The sequence below is a fragment of the Balaenoptera ricei genome, chromosome 8 (assembly GCF_028023285.1).
Source record: "Balaenoptera ricei isolate mBalRic1 chromosome 8, mBalRic1.hap2, whole genome shotgun sequence".
In the NCBI taxonomy this organism is placed as follows: Eukaryota; Metazoa; Chordata; class Mammalia; order Artiodactyla; family Balaenopteridae; genus Balaenoptera; species Balaenoptera ricei.
Window position 1 is genome coordinate 83,039,185 of NC_082646.1, and position 16,072 is coordinate 83,055,256.

The window sequence follows — 16,072 nt, forward strand, 5'->3', positions numbered from 1 at the left end:
TTAACCTGGTAAATCTTAATAGATTCTTCAAGTGGCTGAATCCTGAGTTTAAATCCTCACTGATTTTCAAATACAACAAGAAAATCAATTATGGAGGTGGGCACACTCCCAGCTGTCAATAGCTTTCAAGGGAAGTGTTTCAATGTGGCTCCAAATGGTCAATATCACATGGTTAATCATTTAGTTGGAGATTCACAGATCAAAAACAATTCTTAAAAAAATGTTTACAGGAACACAGGGACAATGAGTTAACACCTCCAAGGTGTATGTCAGTGTCAAGGATACAAGCTCATGTTTCATCAGCAGAGCTCTGGTCACTGGATTGAAGTTGAAGGTCATAACCGGCTATGTTTCTGTCATTTCCTCATGTGAAGAAAAGTAAGTTATAGCCCATGTTTATTCCACGAGGAAAAAAAACCGCACAAATGTTTTTAAAGCTACGTTTTGGCCTCTTCTCCCACCAGAGCTGCAAAGGTTGCCCATCTTTCTGTGGCTGGGTTATCTGTGAAGGCCTTGTTTGGATATCAACTTGTCAAACTTATTGCTTAGAATGACTATGACTTAGTGTTCTCCTAAAATTGACTTTTTAACTTTTTGTTCACTTAATAGACATACTCTGAGCACAGATACTGGGGACACCAAAATGAATGACAGAATCCCTGCCTTTGGAACTTCACTGTTAAAGGGGGCGGGGGATGTAGAACAGTTTAGACACGTGAGCAAACAATTACAGTTCAATGTAGAACACGCTGTAAGCATCCTAAGCAGGATACTCTAGAATGTTTTTCTAGACTAAGACATCACATCCACAGCTCCTAGCAGAGAACCTGATACAGAGAAGACACCCAATAATGTTTTAATAGTTGTGCAATTATTGCTTATATAATTAACTATTAAATTGTTAGATAGAGACCATGGATGACCCAGAAATCCAGATAGGGCAGGTTTCTCTTGGGCAGGAGTCTTTCTAGAGGAAGTCGAATTCGAGCTGGGTCTTAAAGAATGAGTAGGACTTAGATGGATGAAAGGAAGAGAAAGTCAATGAGTAAACAAATTAGCCTCCAAAGATTACAACAAAAGAGTTCTGGTCTTGTCACCGTTGGTACAAAGTGAAGCAGATTTAGGCGTGGAGCATGCTGATAGTTTTTAATTGTCTTGACAATAAGTCATAAAAGGTACTCTTTTAGGTCTGGAAAGCGCCAGTAATAACAACAGTGGCTGAAACTCATTAAGCATTTACTATGCCAAGCACTGTTCTGAGGACTTTACATGTATTAACACACTTAATGCCTACCACGACGCTGTTAGGAGGTTGAGGCACAGAGACTGGAAGCAGTTTGTACAAGGGCCTAGACCCTGTAAGTAAGTGGAGGCCTTGGAGTCCAATTCGATGCGTGGGCCCGGGAATGCTGTCCCAGGCCTTCTGCTGTCACACGGAAGCCTGCAGTTAGGAAATATCCTTCAAGTCAGAAGAATATCTTCAACAGGCCTCCCACCTCAAAGCTTCTGAATTTCTGATTATTTACAAGGCTGCAAACCCCTTCTAACCATGCTCAACTCCAAGTATTTGGATGATGAAATAAATGATGTCTTTTTAAATTTATTTGGTTTCTTGGGCTTCCCTGGTGGCGCAGTGGTTGACAATCTGCCTGCCAATGCAGGGGACACGGGTTCGAGCCCTGGTCTGGGAAGATCCCACATGCCGCGGAGCAACTGGGCCCGTGAGCCACAACTACTGAGCCTGCGCGTCTGGAGCCTGTGCTCCGCAACAAGAGAGGCCGCGACGGAGAGAGGCCCATGCGCCACGATGAAGAGTGGCCCCCGCTCGCCGCAAATAGAGAAAGCCCTCGCACAGAAATGAAGACCCAACACAGCCAAAAATAAATAAATAAAGTAAAAAAAAAAAAAATTTTATTTGGTTTCTAGTTCAGCAACTCTTAAACCTCCTGTACATCTGAACCACCTGTGGAAGTTTCTAAACATAACATATGGCCAGGCTCTGGCCCAAACCCACGAATCTCAGGGATTAGGACCTGATAGCTGTATTTTTTTTTTTAAGTTTCGAAGGTAATTCTGATGATCACCATCTTTAAGAACCGCTGCTCCATGGTATGCTTTCCAACAGTTCGCTTACAGGACCCTCGGCTTTAAGCAAAATTATAACTAAGAAGCTCAAGGAACAAGACATATCCTTTTTCTCTTTTTTTAAGAGGTTTTTTTTTTTTCTTTAAAAAAAGGAAACTAAATTTAAAAACTCCTTAGAGTAAACATTTTTTATCTTCCCATCATCATCTTCTTCCTTGGCACACAGAAGGTTGCCAACCTCTTCTCTAGAGAGTGGACACTAGGCCAGGGTGACGACACTGGTCTCCATCTGTGCCGGGCACCCACATTAATGCATCAAGGGTGAAATACGGTTTCTAACCTGAATTCTGCAGTTCATGGTGTAGACAGCCAGCATGATGGTCAGAGGGCTGGATTAGGAGAAGTCATGGAGCTGTAATCCTTGCTCTGGTTCTATAGCCGTACATCTTGGATCAAGTTATTTAACTACTCTAAGCTTCAGTTTCCTCAACTGTTATATAGGAATAATGTCTGCCCAATTTTTTCAAAGGGTTATTTATAGGATCAAGTGGAATGAGACGTGTATGCATTTTCTTAATGTACGGAGCACTATACCTTTGGACAAGGTTATTACCGAGGTATGCAATCTTACCTACATATGACAATAAAATCATGTAGGAATGTTAGTGATGACAAACCAACTGATTTTTGGTCCCAGTACCAATTGTCTACTGGGGCACTGCACTAGGGCAAGTCGTCAAAACCTCTGATATTGGGGCTTCCCTGGTGGCGCAGTGGTTAAGAATCCGCCTGCCAATGCAGGGGACACGGGTTCAAGCCCTGGCCCGGGAAGATCCCACATGCCGCGGAGCAACTAAGCCCGTGCGCCACAACTACTGAGCCTGCACTCAAGAGCCCGCAAGCCACAACTACTGAAGCCTGCGTGCCTAGAGCCCGTGCTCCGCAACAAGAGAAGCCACCACAATGAGAAGCCCACGCACCGCAATGAAGAGTAGCTCCCGATCACCGCAACTAGAGAAAGCCCGTGCACAGCAATGACGACCCAACACAGCCAAAAATAAAAACAAATATATAAATTTATATATATAAAATCTCCGATACTGCTTGGAACAGTGATGGCGAGCGTTCCCCTAAATTCTTAGATGAGACTAACTCTGAAGAACAATCAGATGCTCTGGAATAACAGACACTTCAAAGTTTTAAGAAAATCATTGCCAGGGATGTGAAAACCAGAAAAATATACTGGTATTTTAGGAAGAACATTTTAAAATAAATTTTATTAATGGTGATAAATTTCAATGATTAATAAAATCTTGACGGTAAGGTCACCTTGCGTTGCTTCTCAGCCATTACATGTCTACGAGTATTTCTAAAAATTATGCAGTGGGGAAAATTTCACATACCCATATCTATGTTACCAAGTTACCATCCGTGAATAATTTAAACAAGGGGATGAACACAACTCTAGATGCAAGAGAATGGCCACAGGAATGGGCAGGAGGACAATCATTTTCATGAAGAAGGAAGGAAGATTTAAGACTTTGGGATTTCTACTTATTGATTTTTCTCTAGAACAACAGTTTTCCAACTGGGTTTTGCAGACAAGAGTGTCAAGAGGCTTCTTGCAAGGGGCTAAATCGAGGTCAAGGAGACAGGACGCTGATGTTCCCACCTGCAGTTCAGCTAACTCAGCCCTGCTTATTTTTGTTTTACACATTGGGGTTTTAAGTAAGATTGTATTACAGGAAAAAAAAAAAAAAAAGTCCTGCAATGTACTTATTTACATTTATACCACTAATTTGGAGGTTAGAGGACCTGTGTCTAACCCTCTGATTTTGTCTCAAAGAACAAAGAATGAATGGAATAGTCCTGGCACTATTTATTTATGGCTTATTCTTTTTTAATTTATGGATTTATGGTTTATTCTGATTGCCCTGCTCAGGAGTGAAGGAGAAGGTTAGAAACGTGGCTATAGGTTTGGTATTAGAAGGAAAATGGGATCTATTACCACTTTCTGATCCTGTGATTTTTTTTTTTTTGAGATTCACAGGAGAATATGTGAAAATTTGCTTCCTTGTTCAGTATATCAAGAAGCTAAACATTTCTGAGTTGATGGTGCCAAACTGTGCTCTAGTTCCATTGACATATTTACATGATCCACAAACACTACATACAGATTCTTATTTATTCCATGTATTTGAGCAAAAACACCTCCTGACTTCACAGTGAAAGGAGACCACCCAATGGATTGAAAAGTGGTTTTAGGAAACTCTTAAAAAAATTACCATTTAAGCATGTTATTGACTAACGTTTAAAGGCAATATAGTATTTACTACACTGATTTTTCCTTCTTTTTCTTACTCAGCATAATCATGAAACCAGCTTCTAGTAAATGGAAGCATTTTCACATTTTTAGTTTCTTTAGGGGGGAAACACACAGGGTTTATAAACACTGCCAAAGAAAAGACACATTCCTGAATACTAAAAGGCCCAAACATGTCCTTGTAAGTACGGAAAAAACCCATCATAGCATCAGTGGAAATGAACAGCATCTTTAGTCCAGAAGTTCTCCTTCTACTGTGGCTTCTACCAGTATCATTACAAGAGTTCCTCTTGAGGGCTTCTCTGGTGGCGCAGTGGTTAAGAATCCACCTGCCAATGCAGGGGACATGGGTTCAAGCCCTGGTCCGGGAAGATCCCACATGCCACGGAGCAACTAAGCCCGTGTGCCACAACTACTGAGCCTGCACTCTAGAGCCCGCAAGCCACAACTACTGAAGCCCACGCGCCTAGAGCCCGTGCTCTGCAACAAGAGAAGCCACCGCAATGAGAAGCCCGCGCACCGCGACAAAGAGTAGCCCCCACTCGCCACAACTAGAGAAAGCCCGCACGCAGCAACGAAGACCCAACGCAGCCAAAAATTAATTAATTAATTAAATTAATTAATTAAATTAATTAATTTTAAAAAAGAGTTCCTCTTGAAATATCCTCAAATAATAGCAAAATGTTTAAGACACTAACAAGCATTTTTGTTGCCTTAATTTGAACATGAAATGATACCTGATTGTTATATATATATAAAAAAGATCAATCTCTTAAAAGTGACATAAATTCTTCCAAAATATTACAATCCATAACTGAAAATACAGGATGGGCAGGAAGTTCTGAAATGACTCAGAGAATTTGTTCAATAGATTTTTAAAATACTCTTCTGAAGTGAGTATATGAAGAGGTAATGGAAGACTTACCTGGCAGAATCAATGGAGTTCCTTATCAAGGGGAACCTGAAGATCGATGGATCCATCTAGCCCAGTGCCTGGCACCCACTGGGCACTCAATTAACACTTGATGAATTAATAAATAAAAGAATCATTCCCTGCGTGTAATACTTTTACTTTTTTTTAAAGAAAAGCTTTGAAACAGGAGAAAACATACATGCAGCCACATGAACTATATATAAAATATGTGATGCTCTAAAGGGGATGTAAACAGTAAACTGCTTGCGTTGATGACTGACAATATGAATATTTGAAAGCAGTATGAGAGACCATGAAGAATAAATATTCATGAGTACTAGGAGTGGGCCATGCAACCTAGGGTCTAAACTTGCATTTTAATGTCATCTCCATGTTGGTTAATCTCCAACTGATCTACAGAAGAGCAAAATAAGTTATAAAAAAAAAAGTTAACTCCATCCATGTTGAAGCCTGAAGGGGAGGGGTCCACTGCTTTGACAGTTTACATTTAAAAAAAGAAACTCTTTGGAAAGCTGAGGATTCTGCAGTTCCCAAAAGGGGAAGGTGAATGTTGAGGGTTTTTTTCAGTTCAGTTGCTGAACTCTCTAAAAAATCTAATGTCAAAGCTAATTTCTTAAGCAATTTGGGCATGTGAATCTGATCAGAACTCTTTTTTTAAACATTCCATTCTGTCTGATCCAAAGGAAAAATAATTACTTTTGTAAGCATGAAAAAAGTAAAAGCCCAGCACTTTGCAAAGAAATGGGAAGGATTTCTGATGCTCAATTCATGATACGGCCCCTATCTCAGGTAGAGGATCCAAAGACAGAAATACATGATCGTCATTAGGACTGTATATGAACTCAAAATAAGGAGTATACACTTATGATATGATCAATGTATTTGAAAAACTTAGGAGTACAAAGGTACTTCAGAATATACCTAACTCTGACCTCCCATGTTAATAGCTGTCCTTTCTGAATGGGTTTCAGCCTCTGCTTAAACATCTGTAACAGGAAACTGATCATATTCCAAAGAAGCTTCTTTTTTTCCCATGTGGCAAAACTTTTATTCAAGGAGTTTCCTTCTATCTCTCTCTCTCCCTCTCCCACCCCACCCCCATCTCTCTCTATATATGCATAAGCTATAGATATATAACTTGTTTTTTTAGTAATTTTTTTCCTGAAAAGTAAAGTTTTCTGCACCTGATTGCTTCTATGCATGACACAGACAATATAATGACTTTCTTTGGTTGACTGCTTACCAGAAATTGGAACAAACTTAACATACACCGTTTTCCATTCCCTGAAGCACAATGACTGGCATGGCCACCAGTACCCCAAAACTGAAAACATTTAAACGAAAATCCACCAGTAGCTTTATAGTTGCTACTGTCTAAATTAGCTTTAACATTTCATATGTTCCAAACGTGGCAACTTTACGAGTGAGCCAAACTGTACATAAGAAATTTTAGAATTAAGCCAACCAAAGGACAGTTATAATACATACTAGAAAAACAAAAATATTATTACATTTATTTCTTCCAATTTCTGCCTCTCTGCCAGCAAAACAAATACACATTTTTCTATAAAGTTTCTTCATTGCCCACATTGCTAGTCAGAATCTGAGGCAACTATTAATCAATCTATTTGTTCATTCAACAATATTTGCCTAAGTGTCTCTTCTGCTACCAGAATCATTTTGGATACTATTGTGGAAGCATGCAAAAATGAATGAAATGCAGATTTTGTCATCAAAGAATTTTAAGCTAATTTGTAATTATTGGCTCCTGGCTCCATTACCGGTTTTGATGCTGGCTCAGATGTACATCTTTATTTATTCTAAGGTTGAGGCAACTCTTAAAATTGCCTTCTCCTTGTCCTTTCCCCACCCCTTACTTTTTTGGTGTTTAAAGTCTTGCCACATACATGACCCTTTATTTTACTCTTAATTCTTCTCAAATCATTAAAGTTAAAATGAGAGCACAGATCAAAGACATTCTTAAGGTCTCTCTACTTTATTTATTTGGTGTTATTATATCTCAGAAAGGGCAATGGATTGCCTGTAGCAAGTAAATAAAATCAGAACCTTTGTACTCAATGCTTCAGCATATATCCTTGAAAATAATAAATGTTAAAAAGGAGGCCAGCCCTTATTCCCGGCAGGTTATTCTACATTTGGCTAATATTAAAATGTTAAAAGGACTTAGTGTAGGTATTGAGGTATGGGTATGGATCTGCCTGTTTTAAAATCTCATCTACAATCCCAAGTGCATCCTAAGCCATCCCCTCCCTGCCCCCCCGCACATACACTCACCAAATCCGAATAGGGTGGCAAGGCAATCCTAGTAACTTGTAGCCTTAGAAAATGGCTCATATGGCAAATAAGCTGTTTGGCTGGTAAAGCTGGTGATTTTGTTCTCTAGGTGGCGCTATTACTTCAACTTTTGATGAGTTGCTTAAATTCCTTGAAACTGTCCGTTTATTTTTTCCATTTCCATCACATAAATCTTAATTTTATACATACTAGTTGTAATTAAATGAAAGATTGCCGTCTAGTTTGATTTTAATAAGCCACTTGAAGTTAAGTGATTTTTCTACCATATGCTTTTACACATTTCCTAGTTATGCTGTCTCAGATTTAAAGAATCTTCTTTTGCCTGCCTCATCCCTTTAAAATAAAGGGGCATGTCAAAAACACAGAGGGTCGTCATAAAGCTTCAGTCAGACCAAAGGAACCAAGATGAAAGCACATTTAAGAGCTACTAGGTTCTGTGAGCTTTCAAAATCAAGACATTACTACCGCGACAACCAATGAAAAGTTCTTTCAAGTGAACCTCTGGGGAAAACTGCATAACATTCGTTATTCTCTGGGCTCTTTGGAAATAAACTTTTATTTTATTATGGCTGTCACTGAAGCTTGTGAATTGACTTTGCTTACCCCCCGTCACTCTCCTGACCTACACCCAGCCCCCAATTCATCTAATGGAACCATGCTCAAACTTTAGGTAACGTATAGGTGAGATATCAAGGCAATGAGTCACTTCTTAGCATCCAGTATTACTGGGTCAGATTTGTTTCACCAAGAGTATAAGTGTCGGGCTTCCCTGGTGGCGCAGTGGTTGAGAATCTGCCTGCCAATGCAGGGGACACGGGTTCGAGCCCTGCTCTGGGAAGATCCCACATGCCGCGGAGCAACTGGGCCCGTGAGCCACAACTACTGAGCCTGCGCGTCTGGAGCCCGTGCTCCGCAACAAGAGAGGCCGCGATACTGAGACGCACGCGCACCGCAATGAAGAGTGGCCCCCGCTTGCCGCAACTAGAGAAAGCCCTCGCACAGAAAAGAAGACCCAACACAGCCAAAAATAAATTAATTAATTTAAAAAAAAAAGAGTGTAAGTGTCCCAGAGTTTGTACATGAATTTGAGTACTTTCATTTAAACATTTCTTATTCATGTTTTTCTTACAGAAATAAGAATACCTTCCAGTTCACTTAGAAAACATGCCCATTTACCACTCCCTCACCACAAAAAGTTTTCCAAAGTCCATATATTAGTGAGCTTCATTGTTTCGTGTCTATCATCAATAATGATTCCATAAATTTAATAAATGGGTCCATGACTTTTCTAAGGCTTTAGTATAAGTATTCTGGAAAGTCAGAGATGCATTTAAAGTATAAAATGATTTAGGATTAAGTAATTCTATGCCTTAAGTGGAAGTTTAAGGAGACTTTGAGGACACTTGTCTAAGCTTAAAAATACCAATGCCGGGCTTCCCTGGTGGCGCAGTGGTTGAGAATCTGCCTGCCAATGCAGGGAACACGGGTTCAAGCCGTAGTCTGGGAAGATCCCACATGCCGCGGAGCAACTAGGCCTGTGAGCCACAACTACTGAGCCTGCACGTCTGGAGCCTGTGCTCTGCAACAAGAGAGGCCGCGATAGTGAGAGGCCCGCACACCGCGATGAAGAGTGGTCCCCGCTTGCCACAACTAGAGAAAGCCCTCGCACAGAAACGAAGACCCAACACAGCCAATAAATAAATAAATAAATTAAAAATATATATATACCAATGCCTTCCTCTGTTTCCTAGGGTTAAACCCCACATACAAATGACATACGGATTTCATTTGCCAACATCAATTATTGTTTGACATTACTCCATCCTAAACAGAGTAAACGGATGCAGAGTGTAACCACGAAGTTCACTCATTCACTTTTTGAATGCCCATCTGGGCACGTTATTCACCCTAACAAAGAAAATTTATCACAATGCAACTTAACGTTCAAATGACTTCCTCCTCCATTGAACAACAGCCAGCTGTTTTAAACCTAGAATTCCCCAGAATTCTCTCCTCCGTTCCTCTATTAAAATGCAATTCACAGCTTGAGATTACAGAGGCTGCCAGTGGCTGAAAGGCTGCACTAGACGGTTGAGAGTCCTTCAATTAAGCAGCAATTTTGCAATTAGTGAAAACTGAGTGCTCCGTAACAATTGTTTGACAACAAGTTGAGACAAGTTAGCAATTACCCTATTAAAGGGATATAGTCACATGCTTTGGGCTAGGCTAGGTTAGCCGCCTCACACAAATCTTCTACACAGGGAGATGAAAGTTGAAAATTATGTTTCAACCATTAAAATAAATTCAGTATTATGGACATCTGAAACAGCAGTGCTTCTCATTTTAAAAGGTACTCAGAGTTGAGCTTTCATATATTCAATACTTCTCCACGCTGTTTTCATTCAAGCAGTCTAAAACCGTTCTTCTGTCTACTCTGAGACTAACCTCCAAAACCTAAAATGTTAATCAACTACTAGTATATGACCTTTCCATTGTGTACATCTTCAATATTCTTTAAGCTCAGTAGAAGATTAAGTCTATGGTTGAGACCCAAAGCTACTGGCTGTTACATTCCCCAAATTCACTACCGGCATGTAGGGGCTGTGGATGGATGTGTGTGACCCGGGTTGGGGGGTGGCGGAGGTGTTGGATATTTACAGAAGGTTCTAAAGACAAATGTACAAAAACATAAACAAGCTCTTTGCTGTACTATCAGGTGGGTGTGCTCAGCTTGCTGTGTGTGTTTAAGTTACAAACCAGAGCTATTTATGTTGAAAAGAAATGAGATTATCAATCATCTGCCTTTTGACTACTGAAAAGCTGGGACTCGTAACCATTCCAGGAAGAAGAGAATAACTTACATTCTAATGGTGCCCCTATTAAACAGGAAACTCAAGGATTTTGAGCCAGGATTTTAGAAATTTGCATTATTTACAGGACTTCCGTCTCTCCTGGTGAATCAAAATGAACCAGCAATATTCCAGCACCTTCCCACCCCTCTGTGGCCATTTTGAGATTTAGGCAATTAACTTACATAGTATAAATGAATCATTTGAGGAGATCATTGCATTTTAGGCAAATGATCACTTTCTTAGTTCCTTCTGTTTGCAAGTAAAAGTTACACTTATTGAAAAGACATCCTAAAACAGACTTCCTCAATGCTTTATTTTCTGGATATTCAAATGTTGACCTGCTATAAATCTCAAAAGACCTTAAATATCATCTTAAAATAAACAAGATTTCCAGTTACTAATTCAGCTCTGAATAGGCAATGAAAGGCTCCAAAGGTATGTGAAAAATTACTCTGTTATTTTCCTTTTAAAAAAATGTGATGTCTAAGTGTGTCTGCAATGTTCTAATGCTTCAAAACATGTACGTAAGTCTTGTTTATCTGGAAATCATTTCTTTCTGCTTATATCATTCATAAATAGAAAACGTTCTGTAATGACTTAAAATAGCTCTACATAGTGCTTCTCCTGTCATAATACTTAGTACCGGTCTATATTTACCAACATTTATCACATTTTGCAAAATAAAGTGGAAAAAATAAAAAAGACAACGACTTTATGGCCCTGGAATTCCAGTAAGGGTGACCAATGTGTTTTAAATTCCAGTAAAGGTATGGTTACATTTCAACAAGTGTCTCTTTCCTTTCTCTTACCTCCGCTGTAAGTCCAGCAGTAAACTTATAGAAGAAGAATCTTAAGCAAGGTAGTTGCAAAATCAAGGAACAGGAGTTAGAGACTGTTTTAAAGGGGTGTGGTTCCCAGGGTCTAAACTTTGTGATCTATTACTTATAATAATAATAATTTTAAGTGCTACATGCCATAATCTCAGAAACCTTCAACCTAAAAATAATGTAAACATCGAGGGGTCCCATGTTTAGATGAATTAAATCTGTAATTATACCTCAATAAATTAAAATGCAAAAAATATAAGTATATACAAATATACTTTTAAATATACTTTTAAGCCTCTGACTTTATAACGAACATATATAATATAGATTTTTTTTTGGATAAAATTAAAGGAGAAGGGGTATTTTCCCAAAAGTCAAGCCAATTTGAAGGTCTCATTTAATAACATTATATCCTATTAAAAATCAATATGCAGTCTTATATGCAGTGAAAAATCAACGTTCCCAATTACATATGGCTTTGTTTTAAAAGATAACTGTACTAGAATTAATAAACACTCAGAAATATGCTTTTCTTTGCTTCTGGCCAAGAACATTCCTGCATTCTTGTCAGAAAACGTTCGCTGTTTACTGCTGACGTAGAGATGTAAGCATTAAGATCCCTGAAGGACACTAAAATGAGATCCAGGAATCCCTAACACACCACTAACCGTAGCCTGTCAAAGCTCCCCCAGCTCAAGGAAAACTTTTTGCATTGGAGCCAAAGAGGCGCGACGAGTCGAAATTCATCCGAGTCGGGAGTCAGCAGCGTCATTCAACAAGTCCCTCCTACCAGCTACTGAAGGGATTCCGCAAAGCCGTCTCTTACCACTTCCCCACCCCCAGCAGCTGCTCGGGGCAGCTTGGCCGGCAGAGGGCACCCTCTACCTTCCCTAGCGCCTTTCTCCCCACCCCTCCCACCTCCTTCGGGCCCCTCCAACCGAGTCCCTCCGCCCCGCTCCACCCGCAACACACAAACACAGCATCCTCCGACAGTGACTCTAGCTCACCCCAGCAGCCCCAAGGCTTCCCTTCCCTAGGGGTGCCACCGGTCTGCAATTCCCCTTCTCTGCCCGTCGAGCAAAACGCCTCCAACCCTCAGCTATTTCTTTCTAGGCACAGCTCACTCACCCATTTCCTCTTCCCGGCTTTGCATCCCCAGAGACCTACCTGAGTCACAACCTGTCCCCCCCAATACACACACACATCCCTCCCAGCCCCCGAAAGTCAAAACTTTTTACTTTCCTGGAAGGTGCCTCAAGGGAGGGGCACGGGATGGAGAGAGGTGTGGGCACAACTAGCCCCGGAGTCCCGCAGCCCCTTTCACGTCCGAGCTGCAGCAGTGTATCAAGTTTCCCGAGATAAACTGGTACTGGACCTGGATAAGTCCGCTTTGATCTCAACTCCTGGGGAGCAGGTGACAATGTGCAGCCCGGCTGGAGCCCCGGACGGGGATGCGGGCTGAGGGAGCAAGGGGCCCCCCGAAATCTGCGCGGGGACCGCCCAGCCCATGGGAAAGATTCCTATCTCAGCCCCAAGCCCGTCACCTCAGTCGGGGCCCCCGACAGCTGGCGCCCTAAATCGCTCTCACGACCTCTCCTCTGCTGGGGAAGGGTTTCGGGGGACCCCGGTGCGCCGTCTTCTCCAATGGCGCAGCTCTGCGTCTCCTCTTGGCTTTCTCTTCCCCACTTCAGGGCTTCCCGGCGTCCCTCTCCCTCGGGGGGCCGGGCTGCCCCTCTGGATCGTGGGGTGGGAGGAGAAAGCTACGCAGGAGCAACTCAAAGTCCCCCCTTCTCGGGACTCGTGCAAGGGAGGAAAGGAGGAGTTCTGGCCTCTTCCAATAACTTCGCCCCCCCCCCCGCCCCCAAGCCAACTTTCGCCGGCGGACCGGCGGCTCCCGCGCCAAGACCCACGCCCGATGCTCGCCTACCTCGGGGTTCACACAAAGCTCACGGGTCCCCGGCGGCGGAGTCACATCGTTGGCCCGCTCCTGGCCCCTGCGCCCAGCCCCGGTCCCCGTCGCGGAGACGCTCGCCGCCGGCCCCACAGCAGCGGGTGGCAGCTGCAGTTCAAGCGTCTCATCAAAGCTTCGCAACGAGGAGGTGGGGGGCGCGCCGGGCCGGTTCCTCGGCCCCGCCCCGGAGCCCGCGGCGCAACGGGGTGCGCGGGACGGCGAGCGGGCGGGTGCGCCCCGGCGCGGCGGCGACGGGGACCCAGAGCTCCAGCCTGCGCCTCGAGCTCGGGTCAGACATTATTTAGCTCTTCGGTTGAGCTTCGATTGGTCAAACGGCGCCGCCCCCCGCCCTCCCCCCTCCAAGCTCGCCCGCGCCACCGAGACCCGTGCGGGGCGGCCGCTTAAAGGAGACGCCGCGCCTTTCCCTCGCCCCCGCTCGGCCCCCGGGACTCCCCGAGCTTCCGGAGCTCCCCGGGCCCGCGCGCCCCGTTCCTCCAGTCGCTGGGGGCCCGCGACGTGGCCCCGCAAGCCCCGCGTCCGTCCCTGGGGCGACTCAACAGGACGCGCGCGCCACGCCCGCGGCTCTAAGAGGCGACCTAGCCCCCGCCCCGGGGAACTCCGCGTCCCGCGCCCTCCGCGTAAACCCAGGCTGTGCGCGCCGGGGCGGGAGCTAGCGAGCGCGAATCCGGAGCCCCCAGGGTCTTGCGCCCTTCCTCGGCAACTCCCTCCGCCCCATCCCGGCACCCAACTTCTGTGGGAGAGGGCGTGCGTTTCCCGGCCCATGGACACACCTTCCCGCACCTTCCCGCACCTTCCCGCACGACGGAGCTTGAAAACGCTAGCACACAATGAAATCGCATGGAGCATGGGGGCTACTGGTTTACTCCGCTACCTTAAACACGCCGCGGCTTAAACAGAGTTCGTGCACTGACCTCTCCGGAGTTTGCCTAATAGGAATTCAATCAAGATAATAACGGCATTTTTTATTAATGAACGCCCTCAGATAACGTTACACCAAGTTACTTGCTCCAGCCAGGAAGCCGAGGCAATGACAGACCTCACTCAAGCCACACGCTTTCTAGCCGACCAGAGAAAAACGGCAAGAGGAAGAAAAGAAACCCACCTTATTAGTCACTACTTGTCAAAGTAAACATCAAGGCAGCTGCTCTGGGGAAGACTTCGGCCCCGAAACTCCCAGGCTCTATTCTTTTTTCACGTTCCCTTTGGTTAAAAAGAAGTGGTAGGGGGGAGTCTTTGGTGCCCGGTATGTACTCCTTCTGTTCTGCAGCAAAGAAGTTAAATTATTGATAGTGGAAATTGCATGGCGGAGGTAATACTCGCACCCCCTGAGCGAAGAGCTCCATTTGATCTCGGCAGAGGCAGGGAGATTTCATGCTAGCTCGCCTGGGGGAGCGGCTGCGCGAGCAGCACTCTCCGGGTGAATGGGAAAGTGGGTGGGAGTCCACGAGAGGGCTCCACGGTGCCTTGACGTGCGCTGTCATATGATACCTCCGCTGCCTCGAAATAGACACTCTAGTGCACGAATTACCAGAATCAAAATTCAGCGCATTTAAAATGATACATCTTTTATTAGAAGGGTTCCGTTAAAGGGCGTTGCATGGTTCTGCAGATGTTTTCACTTCCCTCCCTAGCAAACTTACACACATAAAACAACCCTTTAAATAAAGAACCTGGGCAGCAAAGATAAATAAAAAGCCTCTGCTTTAACGTGTGTGTGCGTGTGTGTGTCTGTGTGTGTGTGTGTGTGTGTGTGTGTGTGTGTGTCTAGGGGGTGGGCAGTTGGCTCAGTTAATCCTCACCTCGCGCCCCTCCCCCCGCAGCAGAAGAGCAGTCTTTAGGATTCTTAGTTGCAGGTAGCCGAGACCCCTGGAGAGAATTTAAGTGGCTAGGGTCCAGAGGACCATTTTCATTTTGCCATTGGACGAACGTTTTCAACCGTCTACCTAGGTTCCTGCTTTAAAGCTGAATTTTCTTCCCATTAGTTCGACCGATTCATAAGCACTAGGACAGACCTTGAAATTTAGAATAAGGAACGGAACAAGACCCCAGCATTTAACTTGGAGTCCTTGGACCTCCTCCGAGCATAAAAAACACCTGGGTTGCCTATTAAAATGCAGATTTCTCCTCCTGAAATTGTGATTTAGTAAGGGCGGGGCAGCGTCCAGAAATTAGCATTTTAACAAGCACCTCTAGCGACTGGGAAGCAGAAAATCTGAGGTTACACTTTGAGAAACACTCTTTCTTAAGAGATGCATAAATGAGTGTCATAGCAATCTCCCATTCCCCCCAAATTTGGTAGGCAGTTTTATGTGTATGTGCATTTTTTTCTGTAATCTCAAAGGGTTTGACCTAATAATTGCTAAGACTCACTGCTTTAAAAATTTCTCTAAACAGTTCAACATTAATTTGGGGAAAGGGAAAGATTTATAAACAGTTTCCTTTCCTGGACCCTCCTGTGGTTATCAAGAATGTGCTGTTGAACTGAGTATATAATATCATTATACACTCAGTTCAGTTTACCTAAGGGTTTACAGTTTAAAAAATGAGTGCACTTACTTACATTAGCTGTTTTAGAGCTCCTAAAGACCAGTCACAGAAATTATTATTCCTATTTTATAAATGAAAACCTGAGGCTCAGTGCCACAAAATAATTTGCCCAAGTTCACACAGTTAAATGCCAGAGATAAGACTTTAATAAATCAGGAACTCTAGCTAGAAATATCCCTGCCTCTCTCCACCCCCAATAAAGGGAAGCTGTCTGTT

The 16,072-nt window shown here is 43.5% G+C and overlaps 1 protein-coding gene across 3 annotated transcripts in view; it reads right to left on the reverse strand.

Moving 5' to 3' along the window:
* The window catches only part of BDNF (brain derived neurotrophic factor), a 34,113-nt gene extending 19,511 nt beyond the window's left edge, over positions 1-14,602 (reverse strand). The window contains exon 1 of one of the 3 annotated variants that reach the window (XM_059929620.1): positions 14,412-14,602. The gene's annotated coding sequence lies outside the window, so the exon portion shown is untranslated. Of the gene's footprint in view, positions 1-5,333; positions 5,372-13,264; positions 13,507-14,411 lie in introns of those variants that run through there. The other 2 variants (XM_059929622.1, XM_059929621.1) reach the window with 2 other exon arrangements.
* Between the last annotated feature and the right edge of the window lie 1,470 nt (positions 14,603-16,072).